The sequence below is a fragment of the Poecilia reticulata genome, chromosome 15, assembly GCF_904066995.2.
Source record: "Poecilia reticulata chromosome 15, P_reticulata-male-v2, whole genome shotgun sequence".
Classification (NCBI taxonomy): domain Eukaryota; kingdom Metazoa; phylum Chordata; class Actinopteri; order Cyprinodontiformes; family Poeciliidae; genus Poecilia; species Poecilia reticulata.
In genome coordinates this window covers 2,965,548-2,972,240 of record NC_088844.1, presented here as the reverse complement: position 1 = coordinate 2,972,240, position 6,693 = coordinate 2,965,548, and positions in this window count along the sequence as shown.

The following is a 6,693-nucleotide window of genomic DNA, read 5'->3' as shown; positions in this document are numbered from 1 at the left end:
TCTGCAGTAGCTGCAAGCTATCTGAATGATAGCTGATTGTTTATAAGAGGATTTTTATATTTTTACTTTTGTCATAGACAGAAGTCAGGGGTCCTGTTTACTCCTGGATTTTTCTGTGGAACATAACTCTAAATTAGTTATGAAGCTTCGGCGCAAATTCAATCTAGAAGACTCTTTAACCTCACCTGCCTCATCAATCAGCGCCTCCCTCTCATCACCCTGGACCTATCGGCATTGGATCAAGCCATGCCATATCCAATCATCGATCAAGCTCCAGTTGATAAGGACCTTCATCCACAGCCTCCTCCGCTTACCAGCTGCAATAAATCCACCTCCGCCCCATCTCCACCTTCAGCTCCCGGCTCTTCAGCCCACATCCTTCTTCGACATCCGCCACCAGTATAGGTCCCGGGAGGATTACATTCCTATACAGCATCAGGAATGTTTATCAAGCTTATCAAAGTTCCAGCTCGACGTCCTGGGCCGGGGCCTGAACGCCAACGGACTTTAATGTTTATTTGTCATTAAACCTTTTTAATCAATTTCTGTCTCTGAGTCTCTCCAAATTGAAGTTGCCTACTCACAGATATTGTTGCAGAGTATCGTAAATGAAGTAAGAGCAGCTTGGAAAGATGAAGTAACTAGGCACAATGCCACTTGTCACGCTACTGGCTGGCGTTTCCAAAGCAACCAATACAGGAGCACCATGCTGATAGGCTGAACCCCCCAAGAGCCAACATAAGGACGACCGGAGGTGTTAACTTCTGCAGTTGTGCTAAGACGGTTTCCACTGTTCATATTAATGCATGTTAAGGTATATTTGTTTTTCGAACTATTAAAATAAGAAGCTGTAGGTGTTTCTGGAGGAGGACTGAAGTATTCCCAGATTTCAGTTATTAGTGGGAGGCTGTGTTCTCTAAATCTTGTGAATACCTTTGGCCCCCTAGTTTTTCTACCAGTTTTTGCACAAATAGAGACGTTTTTCACTCATTCTTCAGAGATTCTCTCTGACTTTGACTGGAACTCAGTTTCTACAGGTTTTCTTCTTCCACTAAATTGTCTTGAGTTTACAATCAGCTCTGACTAACTTGTCTGTCCTAATGTGTCAGGATCAGGGGTGAAAGTAAGGGGGTAAGGCAGGGTACTGCGTACCCCTAAAAGATTTAGCGGGGGTACGCAGTACCTGCAAGAGAGGGGAGCGGCTGTCTGCTGTAAAACATGAATGATTCACTGTGCAGCAGTGAGTTCATCCACTAATCAGCCGTCACTGATTAGTTTTTCAAGAACGATCTAAAACACGACTTAATCAGTTAATAAATACCTTTTTTCTCATTTCAGATTGTTTCTGAACTGTTTCCTCTGATAGGCTTAAAACGTTCGTAACTTTATTAGAGAACAACAAAAAATAAACAAAACGTGTTCAAATTAATGATCCAACAACAATAATAATCTCAATAATTATTGTTTCAACAAGGTGTTGCGCAATTCTGTGCGTTTCGGTTCCATTACCAAAATAACGAGCAGAGCAGGAGTTTAAAATGAACTAACTAACCACCGCTGTGTTCATGAGGCTTATTAATGCCATCCATCGTGTTGTGACGGCTGTAGACGTCCTAATAAGTTGGCATACCAAAACTATTCCTAGAACAGGAACGTCAGTGTTTCTTGCCAATGAGGGGGCAATAAACTACTCTATTACAATTGCAAAATAAAAATCAAGCCTGCAAGCCTAATATCGTAACGGACTGAATGTTATGTTTTTAACATAATCTCGGGTCGGCTTGTGGAGCGCAGGAGGTTGCCATGGCAACGGGTGTGCTTAAATGACAGAGAGACGGAGAATAAAAATGTGCGACTGGTTTAGAGTTGATCACCTGTTCGGGTTGTTTTACCTTTGCTGTGGCTCATTACAGCCGCTGTAGATTCTGAACGTTCGATAAACGACAAACTTGAACTAATTACGTCGTTCTTTGTGACTATACGTCATTTACAACAAACATCAAACATATATTTTTCATTAAGTATTCAACAAATGTGAAATTAAATTAATTGTCTAATATAAAAAATAGTTTGGTGGTGTTGGGCTCAGAGTCTGAGAGGCTTTTCCTTTATCAAACTATTTTGTTTTTTGCCAAAATATCAAACTATTTTCTTTTTTGCTTCTTATTTAGTGGAAATATTGATGTTGATGAGACTTCCTCCAAAATGATAACCTTATTCAACCTTTATAGCTCCACTGTTGAAAATGAGAAGCGAACATTCACAAATGACTGAAATAAAATCCAGTCCAACATCTGGTTTGAGGTGATTCCTCTGGAACCTGTTGGAGGAAAAACATCCCAACTTCAGAAGATGAGCTTTAACATATCAGAGCTTTGTGGTTCCTCCTGTCAGTATGAGAGTCAGGGTGAGGAGGCGCCATGTTAGGAAGAGAAGTGGAAGCTGCAGGATCTTCAGAACAAACAGGTCATGATGCTGGGCTACTGATTATCCCTCTGTCTGGACACAGGATCAATAGAACCAGTTTAAAAGCTAAAATAAATGGTTATAAACCAGACATGGGAAACTGGGATGCTCTCCATGCCATGATGTTCAGAATTTAGGTCTCATGGCATCTCAAGGTGTCAACATTGCAGCCAGTGGGCTGAAGGAGGAAATACAGCTTTATTTTGTAGCAATTCAAGAGCTACCAGCTTTTATCGCTTCGCAAAAAAATTAATCAGCACAAAAACTCCAAAACACACAAAGAAGCAATATACTACATATATGTATGTTTGTGTGTTTTTTTTAATTTTGTTTTGTCATAGTACCCCCAAGAATTTAAAACTACTTCCACCCCTGGTCAGGATGGTGTTTTCATCGTGGTGTACAATGCCACTGTCATGTCAGGTAAAACGTTCATGTTGAGCTCATCTGACTAGCAAACATTCATCAACCCTGTTTTCCCCACGACTTGTGATGACCTGCAACAAAGACTTCTTATACAGGAGTTATCAGTTGATGTCACAAGAATACATTAATCTAACTATTTAAACTATTTACAATTATTTTGATAAAGTTATTTCCAAGTCACAGCCTGCTCAGATCACCTCTGCAGCAGGCAGCTTCACAGCATCCGCAGCTCAGAGGTTTTATTGTTCGTGCAGCGTCTCTGTACATCACATTACCTCCAAGTCAGCCTGCTGCACCTTACATTTTTATTTTAGTTTACCACTTGCCTTGATGACTACACCTTCATTTTCCCACTAATTATGATCAAAATAGGAAGAAATTATCATATTTCATTTGTCCTTTTTGAACTCCGTTTTTTACAGTTTTAGAACAACCTTCCTTACCAAGGATAGTTTGTCTTACTTAGAGGAACTTGACATATCTCGTTTAGAGGTGAGGATTTTGCCGTGAACAAAATAGCTTTAATAATTCCAGGAAATAATGTCCAACCACTGAAGTTTGGACTGTGTTTTTCTCGTCATCTATTCTCTCACCTGCATGTAACGGGTCAGGGTCAGGAACACGTCTCCCCTTTACTAATGCTAATTTGGTACCATAACTTATTTCATCATGCTGTGATAAACAGTTGTAGAACGCTGGTAACATTCTGGATAATGTTAAAGCAGTAAGATAAATGTGGGTAACCGTGGCAACCAGTGAAAGTTTAAAGGCCGACCGGCTCTTTCTGCAGTCACCGTGTCCCCAACACACAGAGTGAATGGACAGGCATGACTCGGGTGGTTTGTAGTTGTGCGACATTCTTAAAACTAAAACAAAGTGGGAACATATGTTGTTCAGTTTGGTCTGAATTCCATCACACAGTCGAAGCACACCACAGATGACTACTGTCAGAACCTCCGATCCAGATACAGAATCACAACGCCAAGTGAATCTGAGGACACAGAGCAGCACAGCCACCCATGGGGCCAGTACCTTTTAGTGCTCTGTTGTTCAGGATTACATTTGCTTGCATCACCAGGGTTGTCAAATTGATGAAGTTGCTTTGTTAATATGCAGAGTTCTCATCTATTTGCATGGGTTTTCTCAAGTTCAGAGCACTAAGGAGTTTTGGCTATTAGGATTGTTTTTGTGGAAATGCAGAAATGTTCTCAGTGATTTATCTTAGCATGCATAAGAGAATAATTCACCTTTAATGCTTAGAGGAAAAAAGCTTTTGTTCACATTTGTTGAGTATGTGTCTACGAGAGTAGAACATAATATAAGGGAATGATTGTTGTTTTCTAACAAAAATAATAATGATTTGCTTTCCATTTTTCCTAGCTGTCTTCTTAATCTCTAGAGACAATTCTCCTTTCGGGCTTCTGATACAGAAGTCATAATGAAGTTAAGTGCCTCACGAAACAAATAATTCATACATTTTTCATCACGCTTTATTTTGCTGGTGTCCAAAGAGAGTAAAAGCTGCCACAATCACTCATTAATGGGCCTGGTCTTGAAGAGCTTTGTCTCTTTGTTCCAGTCAGTGTGAACAATGAGACACTGCTGAGGTTTCCTTAACACGTTCTGGAGTGATTTCTGTGGTTGCAGCAAAGCATCAGACTGCTGATGCACTAAGATGTTCATTAACCCTCTCATGAAGTCACTTCCTGGACTAAAACATTCATCAACCCCCCTGTAGAAGATGTGGGGAGAAAAGTACATCTTCTTTTTGAAAGCATTTTCCAAGCAGTCAGGTCTTAATGTGAGAAGGTTTTTTTGTTGTGGGTTTGTAAAGGTCAACGAAGCAAACTGCTGAGAACCGTTGGTTCTGTTCTGTGCTTGATTCGTCACGCTCATTAAATATATTTTTTCTGTACCTCAAACATGCACACGCACGCACACACACACACACACACACACACACACACACACACACACACACACACACACACACACACACACACACATTCAGAGGAATATTCCACAGACTCTCACACAGCCCCAGGTGTTGAACATGTTGAATTTTGACGCTATTTTAGTCATTGAACACGATGGTCCCAGCTGTCAAACTTCCCTCTGGATACACACTCACTCACACACACGCACGCGCACACACACCTTCCCAAAGCAAGGCTCTATTCAGCTGTAGAAACTATATAGTACATTTAAATCCTTCCCCTGTTTTTCCGGCCACTAAGTTCTGTTTTTCGTCTTTTGTTTTTTGTAGTTTTGAGGCGATCTGTAGGCTGAGCTGCATTTCTATCAACTTGTTTAGTTGGAGATCTTTACATTCTGCTTTTGTCCACAATTATTATTTTTTTCTCCAATTCCAGTTTTCTTTAGAACTCACAGACAAAGAGGGTCATCAGTTAGCTTATCAGTGCATGTGTTGAATTAAAGTTGGGATCCATTTCAACCATTGTTTCTCCAGACTGGACTGATCATTCAAAGCATAACGTTTCCATAAGCACAATTTATGTCAAATATAAACTTGGATGCACAAGTTTAATGTATTTCTTTTAACAACACATGGTCTAAATTATGTATATTGGCTTGAAGAAATAGCCTACAGGCAGGCAGTAGGTTTTGTTCATATGTCCCACAGAATAATTCAGAAGACAGATTTTTAGTGGGTGCTCACTGCTAGCTACAAAGTTAGTTGCAGTAATGCTAAATCACTATAACAACATGGTATTCAGCAGAAGCTAAAATGCTAAATCTAGCTGTGTTGATACCCACTATGTGTCGAGAACAAAATGTATTAGAACATTTTAGAAATACGACCCTCAGAACAGTGAAATTTGTTACTGCAAACCACTGCAAACCTATCTGTATGGTAATCAGGAAGTGATTCTTTGGAACAGACCTTTCACTCTAGTTTCAGTTTAGTAGTGTTGAGTTTTGTTGTGAACTCTTATCGGCTATAGGACTTCCATCAGATAACACATGGGACATCAGAATATTTTAAACTTGCATTCATTCTGGGTTTAGAATAAGTCATTGGCTGCATTGCATCATGGGTAGAGAACATCCATCCATCCATCCATCCATCCATCCATCCATCCATCCATCCATCCATCCATCCATCCATCCATCCATCCATCCATCCATCCATCCATCCATCCATCCATCCATCCATCCATCCATCCATCCATTTTCTTACACCCTTGTCCCTCAGTGGGTCAGGAGGTCCTGGTGCCTCTCCAGCTAACGTTCCAGGCGAGAGGCGGGGTCACCCTGGACAGGTCACCAGTCTGTCGCAGGGCAACACAGAGACACACAACCATCAAGTAGAGAACTTGAGGAGAGGAAATGGAACTGCTACGTAAACGGTCCTCGTCCACTTCAAAATAAGAGCATGAATCTAAACGTCTAACTAACCAAACCTTCAACACACATCAAACTTTATGACTAAAAGTTTACGAAACACCCAAGAAAATTAGTTCTTAATAATTTATCCAGAAAAAAAATATTTAGGGGAAGCTAAGTGCGCTAAATGCTTTCAGTCACCAAAAATACCACAAGAAACCCTAACAAAAAAATTAGTTCTGTTATTTGTGCATTAGCAGAAATGTGGCCACCACTGCCCAACGTTTACATTATCTAGGATAGTTCAGCATTTAAACAGTTGTTTTCCTGCCATGTACTTTAGTTTCAAAGATGTACTATTATTTTCCAAAAGAGCTGAGCTCAGCATCTTCCCAGAATCTCAGTCTTTGCCTGTTCATTTCATTCCAAAGTTATGTTTTTGGAAACCATTTC